Raw genomic sequence first — 26,710 nt, 5'->3', positions numbered from 1 at the left:
TCCAGTCAGGAATCTCGGTATATCGTTTACCTCGATGCTAATAATCAGTATGGGTGGGCGATGAGTCAGCATCTACCGGTGAGTGGTTTCCGCTGGCTGACGCAGTGCGAAATTGATGGTTTACAGCTACACGCCCTAGGTGATGAAGCTGATAAAGGTTATTTCCTCGAAGTTGACTTACAGTATCCTAAAGAGTTACACACTTCTCATAATGACCTACCGTTCTGCCCTGAAAATATGAAGTCCCCGTACATTGCATCAACGACGAAAATGCTCATTGCTAATTTATGCGATAAATCTAAGTATATCATTCATTACCGAAATTTAAAACAGTGTTTGCAGCATGGTTTGAAGTTATCCAAAATTCATCGCGTACTAGAATTTAATCAGTCACCGTGGCTAAAGCCATATATCGATCTGAACAATAATTTAAGAACGAATGCGGTTAACGAGTTTGAAAAAGATTTCTACAAGCTCATGAATAATAGTGTGTTTGGTAAGACTATGGAGAATGTTGACAAACGCGTTGATGTAAAATTGATTACAAACTGGGATAATATTAAGAAAAGGTATGGTGCTAACTATTTAATAAGTAAACCAAATTTCCACAGCTGCACCATCATACATGAGAATTTAGTTATTATACAGATGAATCGTGTCAAGGTTAAGTATGACAAACCTACCTACGTCGGCTTCACAGTACTTGAATTGGCTAAAACACTCATGTATGAATTCCATTACGATTATATGATGAAGAAGTACGCGCATAATAAGCAATTGCTCTACACAGATACCGATTCGTTTATTTATCAAATCAAAACTGATGACTATTACAATGATATAAAGCCTGACTTGGGTAGGTTTGATAAGAGTAACTATCCTGCAGATAATCAATATCATCTACCGCTAGTGAACAAAAAGGTTCTAGGTAAAATGAAAGATGAATGTGCTGGGAATATTATCGATTCATTTGTAGGTACTAAATCCAAGTCATATTGCATAAAACTCTTAAATGAATTACAAATAAAGAGATTGAAGGGGGTTAAAAAGAATGTCGTTCAGAATCAGCTAAGTTTTGAAAACTATAACAATTGCATTAAAAGTAATCCACCTGTTTTGCATAAGCAAATGTCTGTCATTAGAAGCAAGAAGCATCAGTTGTACACTCATTTAATTAGTAAGGTAGCCCTTAATAGCGATGATTGTAAACGGTTTGTCATTCCAAATTCTACCAACACGCTAGCCTGGGGGCATAGTAGTATTGATAAGTACTACTTTACATAAACATTATGCTAGAGGTGTGTGTACTTACGTTACGCTGTCTTACATCACAATTCAGGAGAGGAACGCTGGTACGGCAAGTCTAAACTTGTACATTCAAGAATTGCATCGAGAAGTACGCTAGGGTGAAATGATTCGAGATAAAACTTGTACATACAAGATGTAAATAAATAATGTAGAATTGGCATATTCTTTTATTTTAGGTTAGGTATTACCTTCCTCCCACTCCTTATTTGCAAGATAGAGTTTTTGTTTATTACTCATAGAAGAAAGAAGGTGATGAGCAGTTTCGTGAGTATAGTTCGGTAAGTATCTCGAGAGCAGAATTTTTTTTTGTCAAAAAAGCACATGGCTTTGTAAAGCACGTAGAATTTGCCACCACCGGGGCAGCACTGTTCTCTCTGGATTAAAAGCTTTGTTTCCAAACAAGAGCACGTGGAATTTGCCGCCGAGGGCAGCACTGTTCTCAAAGATGGCGGATGACAGCTGTCAAAAAAGCACGTGAGTATGTTTTCAAACAAGAGCACGTGGAATTTTTCAATTTGCCGCCACCACATAGAGGGCAGCACTGTTCTCAAAGATGGCGGATGACAGCTGTCAAAAAAGCACGTGAGTATGTTTTCAAACAAGAGCACGTGGAATTTGCCGCCACCACATAGAGGGCAGCACTGTTCTCAAAGATGGCGGATGACAGCTGTCAAAAAAAGCACGTGAGTATGTTTTCAAACAAGAGCACGTGGAATTTTTCAATTTGCCGCCACCACATAGAGGGCAGCACTGTTCTCTCTGGATTAAAGATAGCGGATGACAGCTGTCAAAAAAAGCACGTGAGTTTGTTTTCAAACAAGAGCACGTGGAATTTTTCAATTTGCCGCCACCACATAGAGGGCAGCACTGTTCTCTCTGGATTAAAGATAGCGGATGACAGCTGTCAAAAAAGCACGTGAGTTTGTTTTCAAACAAGAGCACGTGGAATTTGCCGCCACCACATAGAGGGCAGCACGGTGCTCTCTTGATTAAAGATGGCTGCTGTCACGTGGAATTGCCTGCCACCACAGGTATCTAGCTAAAGAGGGCAGCACTGAGGTTTGCGATGCAAGATGGCTGCTGTCAAAAAAAAGCATTTTTCAAATTATCCGCCACCACATTTCAAAGGTAAGTAGCTAAAGAGGGCAGCACTGTGCTCAAAGATGGCGGATGACAGCTGCACGTGGCTTTGTTTACCTCGCGCTAGTTAGGTTAAGTTGGTAGCACTAAGGCTTAGACCCGTCAAGATGGCAGCACTGCCGATGACAGGTGACGAAAGAGGGCAGCACGGTGCTCAAAGATGGCGGATGGCAGCTGTCAAAAAGCACGTGGTTGTCAAAAAGCACGTGGCTTTGTTTACCTCTCGCTAGTGAGGTTAAGTTGGTACCACTAAGGTTTAGGTCCGTCAAGATGGCAGTACTGAGGTTAGCGATGCGTTGTTGTCTGTCAAAAAAGCACGTGGCTTTGTTTACAAATCTGTCAAAAAGCACGTGGCTGTCAAAAAACACGTGGCTTTGTTTACCTCATGCTAGTTAGGTTAAGTTGGCACTACTGAGGTTTAGGCCCGTCAAGATGGCAGTACTGAGGTTAGCGATGCGTTGTTGTCGATGACAGCTGTCAAAAAGCACGTGGCTTTGTTTACAAATCTGTCAAAAAGCACGTGGTTGTCAAAAAACACGTGGCTTTGTTTATCTCGAGCTAGTTAGGTTAAGTTGGCACTACTGAGGTTTAGGCCCGTCAAGATGGCAGTACTGAGGTTAGCGATGCGTTGTTGTCGATGTCAGCTGTCAAAAAGCACGTGGCTTTGTTTACAAATTCAAATTTCGCGCTAGTTAGGTTAAGTTGGCAGCACTGGAAGAGGCCTCTGGCTGAGGTGGAGGTGGCCACTGGGAGGCCTCTGGCTGAGGTGGAGGTGGAGGTGGCCACTGGGAGCCGGAGGTGGCGGTGGCCGCCGAACTCTCCCATTATACTACTTCTGTGGTTTAGTGGTTGCATTCCCGGCTCTACCACAAAACGCCGTACAAGGGCTGGAATGGGCTCCTCGCAGCTTTGGGCGGTCAACTGAGTAGAGGGGGTTCGATTCCTACCTCAGCCATCCTCGAAGTGGTTTTCCGTGGTTTCCCACTTCTCCTCCAGGCAAATGCCGAGATGGTACCTAACTTAACGCCACAGCCGCTTCCTTGCCTCTTCCTTGTCTATCCCTTCCAATATTCCCATCCCCACACAAGGCCCCTGTTCAGCATAGCAGGTGAGACCACCTGGGCGAGGCACTGGTCCTCCACCTCAGTTGTATCCGCAAGCAAATTTTTCACACTCCAGGATACTGCACTTAGGCGGTAGAGGTGGAATAGAAAAACGAACCCTCGATGGTAAACGGATTAAATTAATTAATCAATTAAATAAATAGATAAATAAATAAATAAATAAATAATATTGATAATTGGTGGCAGATCCCGAATAAAATTGATCGAAAAAAAAAGAAAGAAAAATCCCCATGAAAATCTCAGGACCAAAGTGCGAAAATGGTATTTGTATGAAAAAGAAATCTATCAAGTTACAGAAAAGAATCACAGATACAATGAGGAAACGACGATTACAATTACAACCTGAGACAAAGAACGATGAATAATGCTGTACTATCAGCATAGATGAACAATGCACGACAGTGACCTTACTGTCCTTCGAAACAGTCCCCTCCCATAACTATGCACTGCTCAGATCGGCGATACAGGTCCTGGAAACTTTGCAAGAAGGCTTCCTTTGGCGTGGTGTTCAAAAGCTTCGTCACGTTTCGTTGGATGTCAGGAATATCGTCAAATCTCTTTCCTTTCAAAGCGAGTTTGAGTCGTGACATTTCGGCTCTGTCCGTTTTTCCGACGAGGGGATCCCGGAGAACGCCATTCCATGCTTTTCCCTTTCGTTTAAGGGTCTTACCTGAGACACCAGGTTTCATCCTCAGTGACGATACAGTTCAAGAAATTTGGTGTCGCATCCACCATTTCGACAAAATCCTGTGAAGCCTCTAAACGTGCCTGCTTCTGATCGTCAGTCAAGTGATGTGGCACAAGACGAGAACACGTTTTCCTCTTCCCTAACTTCTGGGTGACGACTTGTCGCACGGATTCACGGTTAATCTGCAGTTCATCCGCTATCATGCGCACAGTTAATTGCCGATCTTTCTTGATTAATGTCTTCACCTTCTCAATGTTTTCGTCACTGACGGCAGTCGCCGGTCTTCCGCTATGGAGGTTGTCAGAAACACTTTCCCGGCCTCCTCGAAAACGGGCGAACCACTCGTACACACACCTCAAAGGACAGTGCTTGATCTTCATAAACACGTACCAGCATCGCATGCGCTTCTTTCGGTGTATTGCCAAGCTTAAAACAAAACTGCACATTGATCTTTTGGTCGTTCATGTTCCTGTTTGCAGTTCAGAACCAACGCACTGTGTGAAACAGGTCTTACACGGCACATACGATGCTCAACTGAACAACGTTGGGAGCAGGTGGTCAAAACCTGCTGCTACGCAGGTGCAGCGTTGTGTGTCACCAGTGTTGCCGGATCGACCGTTCTGACTTCATTCACCGAACTTTATTGTCACAGGTTGTATATAGAATGGATAATAATTAGCCTTATCAATGAAAAATTATAATAATTGGCTAAAATAAATCAGTGAAGACCTAAATGAAACTGACATTAATGAAGAAACCATTCAAGATAGAACACCACTCAGAATCTTAATTCACGAGCATACATTGTCTGTAAAGCTGACCCGACTAAATATAGGATGTACTGAACAACGTAGAAACGAACACAGCGGGACGATAAAGAGATATTGGGAAGAGAAGAAGAAAAAATGTACTAGTAAGTACAAACACGCTCCTTAGTTGCGCGTAACGAATCAATAATAATAATAATAATAATAATAATAATAATAATAATAATAATAATAATAATAATAATAATAATAATAATAATAATAATAGGGATAGAACCAGAGATACTTGCACTTAGGGGATTGTGGAGCCAGTAACATTGGTCTGAGAGGAGGAAGTCCCGTCCTTCAGTGAGCTCTGTTTCATCAAGTTGAGCAAGAAAGTAATCTCTCTCAATTTGTGCAGTCGTCGTCAGAAATACCAACAGACACACCGTTGCATTAATGAAGCTGGCAGTCCACAAACAGACTTAGGATTTGTTGCTGGCCTTGTAACAGCCGTTCCAAACACGTAGTGCACGATGCTATTTAACACATTATGTCTATCCAAGAGTTTGCAACATCGTATGGTATTGTACTTTCACTTACGTAAGCTCGCTTGCCCACCCACTCCGCCAGGCTACGAACCCACGCCACTCCCACCTTGGGCGTGGTCCCTACAAGTCTTGCGACCCTTTAATCATTCCTGACTTGCGCGACCATTGTAAGTAATGTGTGTGGGTTATTCGGAGCAATTTTTCTCACTGGACCTGAACAAGCTTCTAGCACAATAAAAAGATGCCACCGGGCGAGTTGGCCGTGCGGTCAGGGGCACGTGGCTGTGAGCTTGCATCCGGAAGATAGTGGGTTCGAATCCGACTGTCGGCAGCCCTGAAGATGGTTTTCCGTGGTTTCCCATTTTCATACCAGGCAAATTCTGGGCCTGTACATTAATTAAGGCCACAGCCGCTTCCTTCCAACTCCTAGGCCTTTCCTATCCCGTCGTCGCCCGTGTCAGTGCGACGTAAAGCAAATAGCAAAAAAAGTTAATATTTACAATCATTCATTGCATCTTTATAAACTCCTCAACTGAGATTTCAGACAGGAGGGGCATCCGGCCGCAAAAACATCATCACGTATCAGGAAACGGGACTGAGAGGAGGATGAGCCCCCTGTCAGGGTGACCGAGTGATGAACAAGGCAGTCAATAAAAGGAGTTATTTCACAATGTTGGGCACATCTGCATTTTTAGCTGCAATTTTAAAGGAAAACTTATTGTAACATTATCAAAAGCATTCTGTTGCCAGTTTCCCTCTTTTTTGACAAAGAGTGCTCATCTTTATTGTTAATGTTGAAAACACTTCTTAGCCGATGGCTGCAGGGCTAAAGGGCCCGGATGAGAGCGGCTCAATCAAATTATAAATAAAAATTTCGAAAATCACTTCCGGCCTAAATATAGTTCCTGAAAACAGTCTAAAATCGCTTGTTTCTTTACTAGAGTTATTTTTTTATTCAAACCCTAGCCAAATTAACTTATTTACATAATTCTTTCTGTAATGAGTTCATTGGTTCAATACCCTCAGGCGTTTTTTGATTTTCTGAAAATGTCCGGACCGAATGTAGTTATAAGGGCTTAAGTGAAACAATGCACTCACATTAGCGCTCGTAGTGATGCTTAAGTGAAACAATGTCATGACTCATATTAACGCTCGTAGTGATGCTTAAGTGAAACAATGTCATGACTCATATTAACGCTCGTAGTGATGCTTAAGTGAAACAATGTCATGACTCATATTAACGCTCGTAGTGATGCTTAAGTGAAACAATGTCATGACTCATATTAACGCTCGTAGTGATGCTTAAGTGAAACAATGCACTCACATTAGCGCTCGTAGTGATGCTTAAGTGAAACAATGCACTCACATTAGCGCTCGTAGTGATGCTTAAGTGAAACAATGCACTCACATTAGCGCTCGTAGTGATGCTTAAGTGAAACAATGCACTCACATTAGCGCTCGTAGTGATGCTTAAGTGAAACAATGCACTCACATTAGCGCTCGTAGTGATGCTTAAGTGAAACAATGTCATGACTCATATTAACGCTCGTAGTGATGCTTAAGTGAAACAATGCACTCACATTAGCGCTCGTAGTGATGCTTAAGTGAAACAATGCACTCACATTAGCGCTCGTGGTGATGCTTAAGTGAAACAATGCACTCACATTAGCGCTCGTAGTGATGCTTAAGTGAAACAATGCACTCACATTAGCGCTCGTAGTGATGCTTAAGTGAAACAATGTCATGACTCATATTAACGCTCGTAGTGATGCTTAAGTGAAACAATGCACTCACATTAGCGCTCGTAGTGGTGCTTAAGTGAAACAATGTCATGACTCATTAACGCTCGTAGTGATGCTTAAGTGAAACAATGCATTGACTCACATTAGCGCTCGTAGTGATGCTTAAGTGAAACAATGCACTCACATTAGCGCTCGTAGTGATGCTTAAGTGAAACAATGTCATGACTCATATTAACGCTCGTAGTGGTGCTTAAGTGAAACAATGTCATGACTCATATTAACGCTCGTAGTGATGCTTAAGTGAAACAATGCACTCACATTAGCGCTCGTAGTGATGCTTAAGTGAAACAATGTCATGACTCATATTAACGCTCGTAGTGATGCTTAAGTGAAACAATGTCATGACTCATATTAACGCTCGTAGTGATGCTTAAGTGAAACAATGCACTCACATTAGCGCTCGTAGGGGTGCTTAAGTGAAACAATGTCATGACTCATTAACGCTCGTAGTGATGCTTAAGTGAAACAATGCACTCACATTAGCGCTCGTGGTGATGCTTACGTGAAACAATGCACTCACATTAGCGCTCGTAGTGATGCTTAAGTGAAACAATGCACTCACATTAGCGCTCGTAGTGATGCTTAAGTGAAACAATGTCATGACTCATATTAACGCTCGTAGTGATGCTTAAGTGAAACAATGTACTGACTCATATTAACGCTCGTAGTGATGCTTAAGTGAAACAATGCACTCACATTAGCGCTCGTAGTGATGCTTAAGTGAAACAATGTCATGACTCATATTAACGCTCGTAGTGATGCTTAAGTGAAACAATGTACTGACTCATATTAACGCTCGTAGTGATGCTTAAGTGAAACAATGCACTCACATTAGCGCTCGTAGTGATGCTTAAGTGAAACAATGTCATGACTCATATTAACGCTCGTAGTGATGCTTAAGTGAAACAATGCACTCACATTAGCGCTCGTGGTGATGCTTAAGTGAAACAATGCACTCACATTAGCGCTCGTAGTGATGCTTAAGTGAAACAATGCACTCACATTAGCGCTCGTAGTGATGCTTAAGTGAAACAATGTCATGACTCATATTAACGCTCGTAGTGATGCTTAAGTGAAACAATGCACTCACATTAGCGCTCGTAGTGGTGCTTAAGTGAAACAATGTCATGACTCATTAACGCTCGTAGTGATGCTTAAGTGAAACAATGCATTGACTCACATTAGCGCTCGTAGTGATGCTTAAGTGAAACAATGCATTGACTCACATTAGCGCTCGTAGTGATGCTTAAGTGAAACAATGCATTGCCTCATATTAACGCTCGTAGTGATGCTTAAGTGAAACAATGCATTGACTCACATTAGCGCTCGTAGTGATGCTTAAGTGAAACAATGAATTACCTCATATTAGAGCTCTTAGTGGTAGAAAAAAGGCAAACTGCTAATCTAATCGACCGGATAACGATGATTAAGAAAAGGATTGTAATATTTAGGAATAAATAAAAAATATTCTCATACTTTATTATAATATTTTATTTACCTGAAATTCGTAGCTCATGTCCCTAGGATTCTATCAACATTGAGTTGCTTGCCTCAAGGGCTAAAACTTTGGATTTTTATTTTTCAGTCTGTGGGTTTGAAGACCATTCATCCAGCAGAAACATTGAACGCCTTCTTGCACAACGCCTGGTGGATATTACTCCGATTAGGAGTTAAGTATGGCGTGTTGGTTTCCCACGTTGCATTATAAGAACATACGCGTTTATTTTTTCCTTTTTCCTTTCTTAGTCAAAACTGCAGCACACTAATACTGCTGCAGTATATTATCAGTAAATGTGCGGTTTATTCTCGGTATCTTCACGGTCGTGAAGGAAGACTCTCTTGAAAACATTACTTCGTGAGATATTCAGACACAAACTACCACTGAGCACTAACCATCACGCTATTCCATCAGAGATACAATAAAGAAAATGTTCGTTAGATTTGGAACTGTATGCCAACCTCTTCAGTGCTGCCAACAGTGGGGTTCGAACCCACTATCTCCCGGATGCAAGCTCACGGCTGAGCGCCCGTAACCGCACGGCCAGCTCTCCCGGTAGTTGCAGTACAACTCCCATAGCCCGAGAGTCTTCCACTTCTGGAGGCTGCCACGAGCTTCGAGTCGACGTATCTCGAAGGTGTATGAAAGGCAGGGTTTGGTGTGAGGCATGGCAGTCAGTGAGCGAAGGGGCCGAGTGTTTGGTTTGCGAGCAGCTGTCAGTGGGAGCCGAGGACTCGTCCTTTATTCCTGGCGACGTGTTTGGACCAGCTGTTGGAAGGGAACATCGCGTGCTCTGGTACAGCGTGGAAGAGAACTCTGGTGGAATGTCGGCCTGGGGCTGTTGGAGAGTGCGGACAGCGATCATCATCCTGAGCTGCGTGATTGTCGTGCGCGGGGTGCGACAGCGGGAACGAGGGTGGGAGTGACCGCAAATTGCGTGTATGACTGTAAATAAACAGTGAGAACAAGAGAGCGCGTACTGTGTAATTGTATGTCATGAGTGTAAACTGTGCGTTCTTAGTAGCTAGTTAATAACGTTTAGAAGGTTCTGTGTTCCTTTATTTAACCAGCCAAGACTGTAGGCTTTCAGCAAATTAACTCCAAGACAAACTGCTTACTTAATTGCCACCCAACTGAATCCCTCCCTGGCGTTTTATACCTTTCAATAAGTAAAAAAAGAGTTATCTCCGTACAGGTCATGAAGACTCTTGGAGGGGTGGAAGGTAACCTCGGCACTTGGGGTAGAGTGGTTAGCTCTACGCCCGGCCGCCTTCGCCCACAGGAATTAATCTGGTAATCGTTTTTAGTGTAGGCTGAGTGAGTCGCTCCAGAAGTGGAAATCTCGTTTCTGAAATTTGTCCACTTCCTGACAGGGAATCTAACCCACGTCCTTCCGAGTCAACAGACCATGCCTTTACCTCCTCGACCACTCTCTTGAGTGATCCACGAATGCTATGAGCAAGACAGGTCTGATCCTCGTAACTAACCGTATTCTGTAAACTGAGATGTTGTATGTGCGTCGCTCAAGACCAAATTGAGGTATAATATTGTGAGGTCAGGTTGTCCTTATTCCATTTGAGGTAACTAGATAATCTCAGCACGAGTGACCAATAATTAACTTATTGGAAGGAATAATAAACTGTCTTCAGAGCCTCCGTGGCTCAGGTGGCAGCGCGCTGGCCTCTCACCGCTAGATACCGTGGTTCAAATCCCGGTCACTCCATGTGTGATTTATGCTGGACAAAGCGGAGGCTGTAAAGCTTTTTCTCCGGGTACTCCGGTTTTCCCCGTCATCTTTCATTGCAGCAACACTTTCCACTGTTATTTCCATTTCATTTCATTTCATCTGTCAGTCATTAATTATTGTCCCAGAGGAGTGCGACAGGCCTCGGCAGCCGGCACCATTCATATCCTCGCCGCATCCCATCCCTGACCCGGTCATTGACTGGAAAAGAGGTTGTAGGTTTTCATTTTCAAACTGCCTTCACATCAAGAAGAAGAGAAGCTGTCTCTCTCAACGTCAGTGTTGCCAACTTAGGGGGTTTACCCCTAAATTTAGGGGATTAATCGTCCCAGAAGGAAAGTTGGGGATGGGGGGAGATACGAGATTCAGGGGGAATTTTTTAAAAGGAATTTTGAGGGGCAATGCGGGGTGACATTTATTTATTTCATTGCAATAGCATGCCTGGTTCCACTAGTGTGTTCGTTTTATCTTGAGTTTTTTCTCCTGTTGACCAGCCTGCCTGTCTATGCACTGCAATTCATCATGCTACATCATGATTTTCCCTTCTAGCAGCTCTTTACGTACGATGCCTTCACGTGCCTTGGGATTTCCTCTTATCGTCTCTTTTATGAACGGAGTTGTCGCCTCATTCCTTACATTTTTAATTACCAGCGGATAGGTGTATTTATATAAAAGCTACTGAAATTTTTAACCAATAGAATTACAATCTAGCGATACATCAACACACTGGAGACATGCACTGCATATATTTTGCCTTCTCTCGCTGCCCTTCCTTCTCCTCGGTAACCGAAGGAGGATTTGTTCTTTCTGATAGATGTTAATGAGAATCACGCACTTCGGGTCTCGCACATAGTTAACTGCTCCGCTTGCAGGGTAAACAACATTAGTTGTCAATGTCATGTAGAAGGAAAATCCCGTAGTAGCAGTCTGATAGCGAAACTCGATGCAGTTTTCACTTTGTCTGTCCAGTTCATGCAGTTGTAAGGCGATATCTGTGATGTTAATAATTCTGTGGAGTGATTTATCCTTTTTGTGAATAATGGCAGTGCTATTATTATTATTTAGGGGGGTTATTGTCTCATTTGGAGGGATTTTAGAAGTGATGTGTACCGGGCGAGTTGGCCGTGCGCGTAGAGGCGTGCGGCTGTGAGCTTGCATCCGGGAGATAGTAGGTTCGAATCCCACTATCGGCAGCCCTGAAGATGGTTTTCCGTGGTTTCCCATTTTCACACCAGGCAAATGCTGGGGCTGTACCTTAATTAAGGCCACGGCCGCTTCCTTCCAACTCCTAGGCCTTTCCCATCCCATCGTCGCCATAAGACCTATCTGTGTCGGTGCGACGTAAAGCCCCTAGCAAAAAAAAAAAAAAAAAAAAAAAAAAAAAAAAAAAAAGTGATGTGGGGGATTAGGAGTTGGCTACACTGCCCACAGTGTTAAAACAAGTAGCTAACGTTCTTTATCTTAACAGCCTGTAAAACAGTGAACGAGCTTTATGTTTTCCACACGCGATAAGTCCAACAAGTTATCAACACCTCCGTGCATTATCATTCTTCAAAATAAGTTTTGTAAACTTGACAACATTCAATGAGTACTTGCATCCTCTTTATAGCCACACGTGACCCCATACAGGATGTTTTCATTACATAGCTTGATTACCTTGCTTCATAAGTAAATGAAGAAACATACTTATTAGTTACAGTCGAACCTCGATATCTCGAACCCCCATTACTCGAATTTTCATTATCTCGAAGTAATTTCAATTTACCGACCGTTTGTCCTATTTTTCACGTGTATTTGTTTCTCTATTAGTCAAAATTGGGTTACAGGAATTTCCTGATTTTCGAAGCAAACGTCTCCTCCCTTGAAACAAAAAATACTCTAACTCGAATTTTGAACAACATTGACTGTGCAATACAGCATTTCGTCGTTGCCGGGACAAAACCTCCTATGTGATAATATTTTTGGAGATATACTGACCCGCAGCACATACATTATGAAGAGCGAGAATGCAGAATGCCTTGACAATATTCACACAATATTGCACCTTAGATGACAGAACGTTACCGGCCACAGTTCCAAGCTAAAATATTTCACATAGGAGGTTTCGCCCCGGCAGCGACGATTTGTAGCTTGTGAGGAACAGTTAACAAGTAAAGAAAGGGTTACAGTGACGCTGGCAGCTAATATGACGGGAACAGAAGAACAAACTTCTAGTGATCTACATATCGGCGAAGCCTCGTTTTTCGGGTGTGAATTCATTACCTCCCAAGCACGAAAGCAACCCCGGAAGTCGTGAATAACAAGCTCCATTTACTAATCTTGGCTGCATGGTTTCGAACCTACAAACAGAGTCAGTCGTATATAAATGGCAGTGTTTCACACAGCAATACATGTTGTTGAAAAGTATGTGGAATAAAAGAACACTAACAATAAAAAACAGAAGAGACAAACTAATTTTTTTTCGAAGGTTTGGACGGAGGTATGTTTCTTTTTTCACTACTGTATGCACTGTATTCTATCTTACTTTAATAACGGACATGAAGCCATGCCTTGTTAGTACATATATAAGTACTGTATAAAATACTGATAAGCCCGTAGATACATATGATTCAATTATGCGCTATATATGGTCGAAAACGGCAATCTCGATAAATCGAAATAAATTCTAGCTCCCGAGGTGATTTCAGATATTGAGGTTCCACTGTATTTAAGCCCAGTAGGGAGCGCTTATATTACGGTCCCAATATTATTTTGAATACAGTTTTTTATTTATTTTGCTCTTCCCATAACTGAAGACTGCCTACACTGACAAAGTTCTATGATCTGATAGGCCTATTTACAAAAGAATGGAGCACTTCCATTTCAAGGTGATGTCCTTAACATTCCCTTTTAACACCCAACAAACACACTTTATAATCTTACCTGAATGTCGTTAACTACAAGCACATCCAGATACAGTCTTTGCTGACTCCGAAGTCTTAATTTCTTCCATAAGCTCCATTAATATTTATAACTCCCCATCTAATTCCATTTCGTTCGTCCAGTTGTTTCCAAAGAGTCCCTCACCTGTCAAATGGGAGTGGGACTCCGTTACTCCCATAGGTCCGGGGCTTGCTAAACATGTTCTGAGCTCGGTCAATTGTGTGAAGCAAGATGCTATCCTGCTTCCACGTAGTCCTAGTGAGACATGTTAAGAACCACCGGCGGACTGTATAGTCCTAGGCACCTGAGCACAATGGTGGCCATGACTAAGAACACGTCCGAGATGCCCACTCATTCTATAGCAACGGACTCCCAGGACCATTTAATAGGCCACTCAGCCGTTGCTCATGGTTCTACAGTAGCCCGAATACTGTTATTTTACTTGCTGAAACGCTTACTCGTATATTGTTCTGTCATAGAACTAGGCAGTCCTGTTGGTTGCGACACTGACATTTCATTGCCTGCACTCTTCTATTAGAGCACGAACAGTTGTATATCCATCGTTGACGGGTTAGTTTTGAATTGCAGCAGCAATAGTATCTAGCAGAGATGAGGGGCTCTGGAAGAGGAACTGAGAGTGCGAGAAACAAAATATTCGATGTATCAGAGGGAAGAACACGAATAAAATGCGGGCCTACTTTCTTGACACCGATCTCAGGTGAAATGTTGCGCAATGTGAGGGAATATTTTGAGATAATGGGGCGCCCTTCTCACCTGTTGCTTAAGCGGTTCAGAAGACAGCGAAGCCACAAAAGTAAATAAGAGTACCGTAATTAACATAGGGAAACTAAACTACTTTTGCTGATGAACAAGTAGCGGAATTATCCCGACTCGAAACTCCTGGAAAGGATAAAAGCAGGCCTAAGACGGTTACAGAATTTGATTCTTTTCAACAGGATGAGGAGTGGAAGTCTGCACTCTGGTCATTAATTAAAAGATATAAATTTCATTATGATAGATCCGTATTGAACTTATGATTACAACAGTATTTAAATAATATATTATTAAGGTCCACCTTTTCAATACAAACTGCACAATGTATTAAATTACATATATGTTCAGGGACTAGTTTCGACCTAACAGTAGGTCATCATTAGTCTGAAGCAAATTAAACACAAGCATATCGAAGAAATTAAACAATGTAAAGACACAAAGGTCTTAAAAATGTACATAACATGTAAGAAATTAAGATAAGATTCGAGAGATGCGTTGCACTACGTTAAAAATAGCTCTATGATAGAGAATCATAAAAAAATCCAGTGCGCCGTACAACATTAAAAAGTTTTTAAAGAAAGAGATCCTTAAATTGCTGGTCGAGGAATTCAATACAGGCTGGCTTCTTAAAGATGCTGCTTTCCATTCAAAGATCAACTGAGCCGAATATATTCAAAAATTCAGTATACATGGATGATAGAAAGGGTCTTCTAAAGGATGACGATTGCTGCGCGTGCCGGCTTAATACACAATAGTAAATAAAGGTGGTTGGATTTCGCAGTTCAATGTGGACCGTACAGTTGACAGCTAAGATAGAAAGAGTGAAGTTAGGGGGAAGAATATATTTTAATGAAATACGCCATATGGGAATTACCTCGTGTTGTAACAAGCTGAGTGGAGCTGGTAATGAAGCGTGAATGAGGAGTAGAGTGGGTGAAGTTCAAACGAAGTCTTGTGAAGGAGGTGCGGGGAGAAAGAATGGAGAGAGGAAGGAAGGGAAGCGGAAAGAGAAAAGGGGGGGGGGGGGGAGATTGTCAAGGCGGGGCTGAGGGATGCGGGAATATAGAAGATTGTCTATGTACTGTAAATAGAACGAGCCGGTCAAATAGAATATTTGGTTTTTCGGAAATGTCAGTAAGATTGTACTTTGGATTAAAATATTGGTCCAAATGTATAAAGTAGTTTTCTGCTATGTTAAGGAGGGGTCCTTTATTCATAATTTTGAGGATTTCCATATCATGCTTAATGTCAGTCAACTTATGATTGTAATCGTTCATGTGTTCACTGCTGAAAATTTATTGTATTTCAGGGCATTGACATGTTTCAAGTATCAGCGTTGAAACTGAAAGCAAAAAGGACGAAGTGGATGGTTATCAGAAGGAATGGAGAACACAACGCATTGCTTGCATCGATAACGAGAGAATTGAGAAAGTGTCATCTTATAAACACGTAGGATGCCAAATCAATAAAAAGTTGGGGGTTCTCTTTTGAAATCAGATGAAGGTTCAGTAGTCAAGGACTTTCTTCTCGAAAATGAAGAGTGATTTAAGAACTCGGGAATTGATGCTATGGAGACTAAAGTGCTTCTACGTGTTGTGTTTTTGGTATCAAGCTAGACGGCGTTTAGGCACATTTCAGATGTGGGCATAGTCTAGAACAGTGGTATTCAAACTTTTGGTTGCCGTACCCCGAAAATTCAATTGTTTTTCCCTTCGTAATCTCATTATACTCGCATTTCTGGAGTAAGTTATACCAGAAATAACAAATGATTTGCTGCATGACAATATTAATTATAATCATCATCATCAGCAGCTTGTTCCGCTTGTTCAGGATCCCTGCACGAACTGAAGCAAGAAAGAGTTGTGGCCGGAGATTTAATGTCAACATCCCCTTGCTGACACCCCAGCAACACGGGGAACCAAACGACGCTCGCCGGGCAAAGAAAACCTCGTAATTCCTTCAAAGTAAAGTTTAGAGGAGAAGCCGTTAGCAATGACCGGAGAACTGTTGCTGCCACTTTCAGTGCTTATGTTGTTCAGGCAGGTATCAGTCCATTAGCTAAAAGCTCTCTCTGTCGTATCACATTTCAACACAAGCCTCATTTCTCTAATGACACCTATCTCTACCTTCACTGCGCTACGCAAGGAATGTGGATGGAATGTCTTACACAGTCGAGGGAAGTAGAAAAATTATGTGTTGTGAGTTTGTTTCTTGGCTACTTGTTTAACCAACACATGCAAAGTTTTCGGCGACAATCTTTAGTGCTCCCGACATTGGGATTTGAACCCACTATCTCCAGAATGGCCTCCGTGGCTCAGGCGGCACCGCACCAGCCTCTCACAGCGGGGTTCCGTGGTTCAAGTCCCGGTCATTCCATGTGAGATTTGTGCTGGACAAAGCAGAGGCGAGACAGGTTTTTCTCCTGGTACTCCGATTTTCCCTATAATTTTTCATTCCAGCAACACTCTCAAATATAATTTTATCTCTCAGTCATTAATCATTGCCCAAGAGAAGTGCGACAGGCAGCGGGCACAATTCCTATCCTGGCCGCTAGATGGGGGTTTCTGGTCGAATAACTGGAAACAGGCTGTGGATTTTCATTTCCAGAACACAAGCTCACTCGGTGTGAAGAAACTTTTTTTTTCTATTTGCTTTACGTTGCTCCGACACAGATAAGTCTTATGGCGAATTGGGACAGGAAAGGCCTAGGAATGGGAAGGAAGCGCCCGTGACCTTAAGGTACAGCCCCAGAATTTGCCTGGTGTGAAAATGGGAAACCACGGAAAACCATCTTCAGGGCTGCCAACAGTCCTGAACATCTTGACGATGGATATGAAATGCATGAATTTATCTTACAAAGGCCGAAAGTGGGGTTGAACAATCAGAGAAGGGTGAAGTTTCGTAACGAATACATCAAACTTGAGATTGTGGCGGTGATTACTGTTTGAAGAGGAAGTCCAACTCGGCAACCATTGTCTTACAATCATTGGAAGGGATCCAACATTTCGAAAAATGAAGGTATCGGCCAAAGAAAGAGAAGGGCCACGAGGGGTGTGAAAATTAAATACTCCAAGGCTTTGAATGCTCTAATACCACAGGAGCAGTCGACGCCATCCATAAGGAATCGATATCGATGACTCTGTGTTTTACAAGTTGCTTTATGTCGCACGAACACATGTAGGTCTTAAGGCGACGATGGGATAGGAAAGGACTAGGAGTGAGAGGCCTTACGGTACAGCCCCACCATTGGTCTGGTCTGAAAATGGGATGCAACGGAAAAGCATCTTCAGGGCTGCGGAGAATGGTCGAACCAGTTATCTCGCGAATGGAACCTCTCAGCTGCGCGCCCATAACCGCACGGCCGTCTCGCCCGGTCATCAAGACTCAATGTGACCATCTGATAAGTACCTGGTTTCCATGCATTTAGAAAGAGGTTTCTGATGGTATGTTTGTAGGTTGAGTGTGGTAAGTAACTACAACATGGTGAAGTTCCACTGTAGACATTATTTTTGAAAACGTAAATGGCGAGTTGGTCGTGCGGTTAGCAATGTCCGGCTGTAAGCTTGCTTCAGGGAGATAGTGGGTTCGAACCCCAGTGTAGGCAGCCCTGAAGATGGCTTTCCATGGTTTCCCATTTTTCACACCAGGCAAACGGTGGGGCTGTACCTTAATGAAGGCCACGACCGCTCCCTTCCGTCTCCTTGGCCTTTCCTACCCCATCGTCGCCATAAGACCTATCTGTGTCGGTGCGACGTAAAGCCAATTGTAACAACAACAAGAATGTTAATGTTCTCTTGTTGCCAGCCTTCAGACCTGAGTCCACGATCTTCAGTTGTTTCAGGTGATGGACACGAGGGAAAGCTTTAAGGTTCCTTGGCTCACTTGATAAGCACCGTCCTTGACATACCTCGCTGTACAGTATGTGAATTTTATACACGGATCTTCCTCGTGATATGTAGGATAACACGATATCCCTTTATTAGTCTATCAAAATACTATCCTGTTCGCAAACACTTATCAAATATGGTGTTCGACTATTCATCATAACTGTCTGTATGGGCAGATGAAGGAACCCTACGCACCTCGCTGGGGCTGTACCTTCATTATAGGGGTTCGGTCGCTTCCTTCCCACTGCTAGCCCTTCACGGTGGAGATCGGCATCAAGAAAGCTGGCCCAGCACTTTGCCCTTCCCTCTTATACATTGAGTGTTTCTCGCACCGACAGTTTATGACAAATGTTTCTAGTTTTGCGGAACCCAGAGGCTTTAAGAATTTCGGACATCTTGCAACTTCCTTGGGTCTTTTTTGTCCTATTCTACAAAAGATTGGAATTTCAATTCTTTTTCTATGATTAGAGCCAGCAGTGGTTGCTAATCTCGCTGTTTCGCCCCGAAAAGCAATAATGAACACACACACACACACCATTTCGTTTGCAAAAATCAAATGATCACATATAGCCTGTCTCTCGGTCATGACCATCCATCAACGGTTGCTAATTTCAGATAGCAACCGGCCATAAGACACAGCCTGCACGGTTGATAGGTAACAATACCTCACATCACAGCCTGCACAGTTGCTAGGTAACAATACCTCATCACAGCCTGCACGGTTGCTAGGTAACAATACCTCACATCACAGCCTGCACGGTTGCTAGGTAACAATACCTCACATCACAGCCTGCACGGTTGCTAGGTAACAATACCTTACATCACAGCCTGCACGGTTGCTAGGGTCACACACTTTGTCGCGTCACGTTACACAAATTGTCATGACCCCCAGCCATAAGTCATATCTATGTCAAAAGTAATTCGTAATGACACATTATGAAATCTCATTCGAATCTTCTGACGAACAAGTGTAACAAGATCCCGTGCTTTACACGTACAGTAAGTACAGGGCTTCTTCACCATCATGCTCCTAGTCTTAACAAGAAAGATTCTCAAATGGACTGATATTCAGTATCAGTCTGACCATCCTGACATTTCCTAGTAAGTGATCCGTCCGAGCATTGACTGAACTTCGAGACCCGAGGCATTTGCATGTTCAGTCTTTCCCCTCCAGGTAACTCTCTCGCTTTCCTAGTAAATTACTTAATATGTTCCGCAACCAGAAAAAGAGGCCTCACGCTCAAGCAAGTGGGGCCCCTTCCTCGTTCCATTCAGGTTCCTCCATTCATGAGGACGTTTACTACAGCAAGTTCTAAGTAAAAACTTTCACAGGATGAATCGCACCTCATTCATAATCACATTTGCGTGTTCCTGCCATCTGCTGGCAAAAAGTAGAAGAGCCGCATGGCGTGCCAATCCCGCCAGACAACACGATCGCCGGTAGCTTCGAAACCTGGGTTTGATTCCAACAGGGAGACTGAAAAGCACAAAAATAATTGTTTTCCGATATCGATGAAGAGCTTTTTTCCAACGGGTCTTAAATTCATAAAATACCGGGCGAATTGGCAGTGCAGTTAGGGGCGCGCAGCTCTGAGCTTGCACCCGGGAGATAGCGAGTTCGAACCCAACCATGATGGTTTCCCCATTTTCACACCATGAAAATGCTGGGGTTGTATTTTAATTAAGACCACGGTCGCTTCCTTTCCACTCCTAGCCATTTACTATCGCCATAAGACCAATATGTGTCGGTGCGATGTAAAGCCAAAAAGAAAAACTCCATAATATAGCAAACAGTTTGCTATTTTTGCAGTTATTGGAGAAATCAAATTTTGTCATTCACATAAATAATTTCAAGTAGTGTTTTTATTTAAGTTTTTATGATTCATAACTGCATTGCCAATATTGGCACAAACTTACCAAAATCTCCTACCAGAATAAGTGGTGGTGACCGTGTCAGATGGCTGGAGTTATGACGTACTGGAAATAGAATCATCATTTAACCCTAGATCTGGCGACTGTAGAATATTCGACACTTTGGTCCCTGCTGTAGTGGCACTGTCGAATTTTCGACATGTTCGTATTCCTTCTCGTAATTTCCTCATTACTTCAACAGATGGCATGGCAGTATACTTCTTGTCGTTTTCGATGTCAACAACAGCCGTGAGTTGAGTTTCATTCATATTTACAACCTCTTTGGGCGCAATTTCAAAGAAACAAATGAGTGCCGACGATCTGTTTGAGCACCATTGCTGAAGTGTTTGTAAACAAACTTTCACGGGCTCTGCTTTGCTATTCGATTCAATTTAATTTTATGTCATAGTTTCCGTTCCGTGCGAGTGATTTACTTCTGTATATATATATATATATATATATATATATTGTTATTTGATTTATTATATACATTTTTAGTGCAGTGTGTGTTTAAATATGGCATCTTCACTTCATTATGGAAAATTAGTAATGAAGTAGTGCGAAAATTGTTGGAAGATGAAAGTGACGGATCTCACTTTGAGGTTGTTGAGAATGAACAGATTCAGAGTCAGATTTGAAATATTTATCAGCTATTTCTTCGTATCAATATCGGAAAGATTGTGATGACGAACCTCCCACAAAATCACAAAATAACCTATCATAATAACGTGGTCTTAGGGCGCGTCTCAAAATGATTGCGTGCCAATATATATTCACTTATATTTTCAAGAATATACCTCTCAGAGTGACGAAAATTTTGCTAGTGCATTACAGATGAATTATTTACAATCTGTACATTTCAATTTGTATGTGAAATGTTCCAGTTTTGTGTATATATGATCGAAAAATGTATTATTTTGAAATTAGGAATAACACTTTTTGAACAGTCTGTACATTTTCTAGTCAAAACATTTTTGCAATTTAGTGTCACCACGACAATCCTCAGTGTATCAGCTTTATGTACACATATCAAACTCCGTGGAGCCTCCGTGGCTCAGACGGCAGCGCGTCGGCCTCTCACCGCTGGATACCGTGGTTCAAATCCCGGTCACTACGTGAGATTTGTGCTGGACAAAGCGGAGGCGGGACAGGTTTTTCTCCGGGTACTCCGGTTTTCCCTGTCATTCATTCCAGCAACACTCTCCATTCTCATTTCATAGCATCTATCAGTCATTAATATATCACTTTGGGAGTGGCGACCCCATCGTACTAACAGCCTATATATGCTTCATTCATTACATTCCTGACCCGGTCAATGACTGGAAAACAGGTTGTAGGTTTTTCATCAAACTCCGTAGATTTATTTCATATCTTGCGAACATTTTGTATTTTATTTAGACAAGTAAATGTTGCCACCACAGGAATTAACATTGCCAGTTCTAGGGTCGACGATAGTTTAAGAAAGAGAAAATGAAGTCCGATCCTGGCTCAGTCCGGTAGTATTAGAAAGTGCTCAAATATGTCAGCCTCGTGTCGGCAGATTTACTGGCACGTAGAGCAACTCCTGCGGCCTAAAATTCAGGCACCGCTGCGTCTCCTAAAACCGTCCAAGTAGTTAGTGGGACGTAAGAAGAACAGAAGAAATGACACTTAGTTGTCACCGGAGGCTACGCTGCAATTATGTATCTCTTAACCGGAAATAAAACTTCGCTGTCGTAGATGTTTTCCGCTAGCCTACACAGAGAAACATAGAATCTTGGATGTGTTTTTGGATTTAGTAGAGAGAGCAGATTCTTCGGATGTAGCCTCTTACGACATGCAGGGGGTACATCCCTTCACTCCAACCACAGGCGAGATAAAGAGTTCCCGAAAGAAAAAAAAAAGGTATTTGCAAAAGAACAGTCAGTGAGGCTCATGATTTGTGAGCAAAGGAAAGATATTCTAGAACTCGTAAATATATTAAGTTTATTATTATTATTATTATTATTATTATTATTATTATTATTATTATTATTATTATTAGTTTATTTCTTAATCCGTTTAACCTCCAGGGACGACTTTTCCCTCGGACTCAGTGAGGGATCACACCTCTACCGCCTCAAGGGCAGTGTCCTGGAGCGTGAGACTTTGGGTCGAGAGATACAAATGGGGAGGAGGACCAGTACATTTCCCAGGTGGCCTCACCTGCTATGCTGAACAGGGGCCTTGTGCGGGGGTGGGAAGATTGGAAGGGATAGACAAGGAAGCGGCCGTGGCTGTAAGTTAGGTACCATCGTGGTATTTGCGTGGAGGGAAAGGGGGAAACCACGGCAAAAAACTTTCAGGATGGATGAGGTGGGAGTCGAATCCCACCTCTACTCAGTTGACCTCCCGAGGCTGAGTGGACCCCGTTCCAGCCCTCGTACTACTTTTCAAATTTCGTGGCAGAGCCGCGAATGAACCCGGGCCTCCGGGGGTGTCAGCTAATCACGCTAACTATTACACCACAGAGACGGACATTATTATTATTATTATTATTATTATTATTATTATTATTATTATTATTAGCTTGTCATGAGATGTACAGGTAGCGTGCCTGTGTTATTCCATGACCCTGCGTTCGTTTTTCGACCAGTTCAAGAATTTTAATTCTGCACAGAGGAGTAGAACAGGGTTCACTTCATACGGGATTTTCTCAAGCTCTTAGTTACAGGAAGAAAGCGCACAGTGGGAAGATGGCGCTACTGAACGAGTGTACATAGAGGAACTGAGTAGAGGTGAGGTTTGATTCCCACCTTAGCCATCCTCGAAGTGCTTTTCCGTGGTTTCCCACTTCTCCACGAAAATACCGGGATGGTACCTAACTTAAGGCCACAGCCACTTCCTTCGCTCTTCCTTGCCTTTTTTTTTCAATCTTCCCACCCCTCCCCCAACAAGGCCCCTATTCAGCATAGCAGGTGAGGCCGCCTGGGAGAGGTACTGGTCCTCCTCCGCAGTTTATGGTTACAATGGTGTCGGGAAACAAATTATGCTAATAATTCCAAACCGACCAAAAAGGTAGCCAGTTAACATATCGTCGCGATCGGAAGATGTCAGGTTGAAAACCCCTCGTCCCCATTTTAGTAGCCTGTTATGGCAGACAGAGTTTGTCGGGAACGTGTTATGCCCTCTTGATGGCAACCGTGGACAGTGCAGCTCACATCTTGTACGTATGCGCCGTCAAGACGACGCAAGCCGCGTGCTCCGAGAACCAAATGATGTGTCACGGCAGCGAGCCAAGTTCTTTGGTGTGGGGTAAGACGCAGGTGAGGAGAATAACAAGAGATCCTGGCATTATGTAAGACATCCTTAAAACTCCACAACCTTCACAGCAAAATATGGTGGACATTCTAATGAGGTACAGGAAGGTTACCACTGGATGTAGCAGATAGAGATCCATTTCCCCAAAACAGACTTCAGGGAAAGAATTTCATGAACAACCACGTTCACGGATTTCCAGTTCGGGCCCAACTTTATGAAATCATGTTACCAGACATGCTACTTTGAAACGGATCACAGGAGGAATGTTGTTTGGGCCGTCAGTCCATAGAATAGTTTGATGTAGCCCTCCACGCCTCCCTATCCTGTGCTACCCTTTTCATTTCTATCCTACATCTACAGTCTGTCATATTTGTACCTTGGTCTACGCCTACTACACTTCCCTCAATGAACAACTGAACAAGTCCTGGCTGACTTGGATGTGCCCTATCGCCATCTCTTCTCGTCAAATTTCGTCAAATCGTTCTCTCATCAACTGGATTGAGTTATCTCTTCATTCGTGATTCGATCTCCACATCTAACGGAAACAGTGTAATATGGGTGCACAAGGAAGAATAATAGAAGCCTTTAAAATGCAGTGTTACTTAAGAATATTGAAGGTGGTACGTGTAGGTCACAACACAAGTAAAGAAATACTGAGTGTAGTTGGTGAGGATAAGGAATTGGGTAGACACATTGGAAACGCATATCTTTAGACAGCCAAAACTTGTTGGTTTGGTTTTGGAGGGAAGTGTGGAGGATAAGAGTCAGGTCAAGACAAATGACTTAGGCCACCAGCCCAAAGGCTAGTTGAATGCTGAAACAGCAAAATCGGGCAGTGGCGCAATAACAAACCGTACAAGGCATGAGGAGTGACGCTGTGCTATTCGACACTTGCATACCTTCCCCACACCTCACAGCCATAAATTACAACGAGACTTAGTTGGGAATCACATAAACGATGTAATAAATGAATGTTACAGATATCTTCATTTAGGGGTTGTAGTAAGGATGTCACGGGTGCGGGCGTGCGTACAACTCACTAGTACAATACAGTTCCAGTGTGTGGGACCCTCACTAGGACTAGTCGATACGAGAACTGGACAATATACAAAGGAAAGCAGGGCGATTTGTTCTGGGTGATTTCCGACAAAAGAGTAGCGTTAAGAAAATGTTGGAAACTTAGGTCTGGGAGTAAGGGGAGGAGCTACTTGACTAAGTGGTATGTTCAGAACTGTCAGTAGAGATATGGCATGGAATGACGTTAGGAGATGAATCAACTTGGTGTTTTTAAAAGGAAAGGAGATAAAGTTGGAATTCAATGGGACAAATTGGGGCAAATATTTGTTTACAGAAAGAGAAATTAGGGACTGGAATGATATACCAAGGGAGGTGTTCGATAAATTTGGAATTTCTTTTAAATCGTTTAAGGAAAGACTAGTAAAACAGCTGATAGAGAATCTGCCTCCTAGATGACAGCCTTACATGTAGATCAGTGGTGATTGGTTACTTCAGTGAAAACTACATTTTGCTCTGGCCTGGGTCACGAGAGATTCATCAAGAAACAGCTACACAAGTGCCAAATGTTAAGAAAATCCCTACAATACATACAGACGTAACATTTTCTGCAATGTGCATTTACAAATGAACGAAGCACTTTGAGTATGGACAGATGAAACGATGATGATGATGATGATGATGATGGTGATTGTTGTTGTTTAAAGAGGCCTAGCATCTAGCTCATCGGAAACTGATGGTACGAAATGAGGCGAAATAAAATGACCATTTATAAGTTCAAAATCATCCACTGGCCAGAATATAGTGATAATGATGAAGAATGTATGGGTGGATATGAATTTAAAACAATCAGTAGATTCCACCAAGAAACTATCATAAACAATAGTATTACTGACCAAGGGGCTGCTCCTAAAGCACAATCCTAAATCGAAGATGCTTGTCTAAAGGGGTCCAAAATCCAAGTCAACGACCCCTCATAATGGTACTTATCGCTAGTAAAGTAGAACCATGGTATTTGTCATGTTGCGTTACTAAAGTAGCGTCGGCTCACGGCGTTCCACATATTATGGTAGTACTCACAAGTATTGTACTTCGCACAGGCAAGGCAGACCTATGGTGTTTCTCACTCACACGCAACGCAGACCCACGGTGTTGCTCATATATCGTGTTTATCACACTGGTACTAATCACGGGTACTGTAAATTTCACCCTGATTCACACTGTTGCTACTAATCACAAACCTATTGTGTACCTAACATAGTGGTACTACTCGCAAGTAATGGCGACCCATGGTGTTCCCCGCGTGATGGTACTAATTACAAGTAGTTTCATGGTCTTCGTGTGCGTCCCCCACCCACACGGGGTGACAGATGAACCAAAGATCAACTATCTGGAAGGTGGAACAGCTCAAACAGCGAGTCCTACTTCGTGCGAATGTTGTACTCTTAATATTGTAGTAGTTTAAAAACGTACCTTTTGCTCCTCCTCACGGCGAGCTGATGGTCACACGCGGCCACTCGGAGCTACACTGGCAGGTGTCCAAGCGACAAGTTTCACAATGGCGTTGTTTACTATAGCTCTAAATTACAGTCGCTGCCCCATTAACATGGGCTTATCCATTGAGAGCTCCAGCGGCTTAATGTGGCACTGGGAAGAAAACGGCCCTGGCCTCAATAGACTCTTACCAGTGATCACAGAGGAAGCTTATCACTTCAAGAGCTGCATAAATATTCGAAACAGTTCTTCTGAAGCTTTCAATTACCGACATTACAGTATTTAATTAATTGACCTGCACATTTTGGGCCCTCACTAAGCCGCCGTGGATCAGGCGGCCTCTTGCCGCTGGGGCCGGGGGTTCAAATCCCGGTCACTATATGTGAGTTTTGTGCTGGACAAAGCGGAGGCGGGACAGGTCTTTCTCCGGGTACTCCGGTTTTCCCTGTCTCTTTCATTCCAGCAACACTCACCAATATCATTTCATTTCATCTGTCAGTCAATCATTGCCCCAGAGGAATGCAACAGGCCTAGGCAGCCGGCACAGTTCCTATCCTCCCCGCTAGATGGGGGCTTCATTCATTCTATTCCTGACTCGGTCGAATGACTGGAAATTTGGTTTTCATTTCATTTTAGGTCTTTACAGGTGTTGGTACGAAATTCTCTGCTTCTGTCGCACGGATTTCTTTATCATCGTGTTCTTCCGTCTTTTTCTTTCAGGGGAACTCTTAAGAATTTGTTTCAGCACTTTTTCCGGGATTGACTGCACTTCTTTATGAACTGTGATAACTCTATTTTACGGATACCGAGGTTCTTGTACCTTAA

The 26,710-nt window shown here is 42.8% G+C and overlaps 1 protein-coding gene across 3 annotated transcripts in view; it reads right to left on the bottom strand.

The window, feature by feature from the left end:
* Nucleotides 1-26,710, bottom strand: part of conu (Rho GTPase-activating protein conundrum) — a 434,374-nt gene that overhangs the window by 138,988 nt on the left and 268,676 nt on the right. The window contains exon 1 of one of the 3 annotated variants that reach the window (XM_067153084.2): nucleotides 25,865-25,914. The exons of the other annotated variants lie outside the window; for them this stretch is intronic. The gene's annotated coding sequence lies outside the window, so the exon portion shown is untranslated. Of the gene's footprint in view, nucleotides 1-25,864; nucleotides 25,915-26,710 lie in introns of those variants that run through there. 3 annotated transcript variants of the gene reach the window in all.

The sequence above is a fragment of the Anabrus simplex genome, chromosome 8 (genome assembly GCF_040414725.1).
Source record: "Anabrus simplex isolate iqAnaSimp1 chromosome 8, ASM4041472v1, whole genome shotgun sequence".
Lineage (NCBI taxonomy): Eukaryota > Metazoa > Arthropoda > Insecta > Orthoptera > Tettigoniidae > Anabrus > Anabrus simplex.
This window is presented reverse-complemented; position numbering and strand designations above follow the sequence as displayed.